The following is a 1,088-nucleotide window of genomic DNA, read 5'->3' on the forward strand; positions in this document are numbered from 1 at the left end:
TAGGGCCTTACTGTCAGCTTGTGGAGAGCCACCAACAGCCATGGCTACAGCCTGGGTTGTTTGGGGTTTCCAATGGGATACCTTTGGCCAATAACCAGATGTAACCCATTCCTGGTACTGGAAGCTTCATTTGGTGATGAGAGGTGTCCAGTTGGGGCTCTGTCTCCCTGTTATTTGGTGATTTCATTTAGATCTCCTTCACATATGGATATGTTTTAGGAAGCTTCTACTGTATTAGGTTCCCATCATATGACCCCTCAAATGGGTCTTAGTCTTAGCTGTCCCTCCCTGTATTCCCTCTCTTACCTCCCTTTTTTTCCTCCCCCACTCCCATTTGATCCTCTCATTCGAGTCCATCCATAACTATCTAGTCTACTTCTCCTTCATAAGGAGATCCATTCCTCCCCTAGTCCCTTACTCTCTACCTAACCTCCGTGGTTATATGGATTATAGCTTGTTTATCAATGGCTTCACAGCTAACATCCACATAGAAGTGAATACGTACCATTTGCTGTCTTAGTTAGGGTTACTGTTGCTGTGATGAAACATCATAACCAAAAGCAAATTGGGGAGGAAAGGGTTTATTTGGCTTATGCTTCCACATCATTGTTCATCATTAAAGGAAGTCACCACAGGAACTCAAACAGAGCAGGAACTCAGCAGGACAGGAACCTGGAGGCAGGAGCTGATGTGGAAGCCATGGAAAGATGCTGTTTAATGACTTGCTCCTCAAGGCTTGCTCAGCCTGTTTTTTTATAGAACCCAGGACCATCAGCCCAGAGATGGCACCACTCACCATGGGCTGGGCCCTTCCCTATCAATCACTAGTTAAGAAAATGCCCTACAGGCTTGCCAATCTTTTGGAGGCATTTTCTCAACTGAGGCTTCCTCCTCTCTGATAACTCTAGTTTGTGCAAAGTTGACATAAAACTAACTAGTATATTTGTCTACACAATCTTATGGAGACATTTTCTCAATTAGGATTCCTTCTTCTCAGACATGTCTAAGCTTGTGTCGGTTGACAAAACCAACCAGCGCAAAGCACTTAGAGGGTCATGTGCCTATTCCAAGGATTATATAACGCACCT

The sequence above is a fragment of the Peromyscus californicus genome, unplaced genomic scaffold (genome assembly GCF_007827085.1).
Source record: "Peromyscus californicus insignis strain IS unplaced genomic scaffold, ASM782708v3 Scaffold_6__1_contigs__length_162567912, whole genome shotgun sequence".
NCBI classification, from domain to species: domain Eukaryota; kingdom Metazoa; phylum Chordata; class Mammalia; order Rodentia; family Cricetidae; genus Peromyscus; species Peromyscus californicus.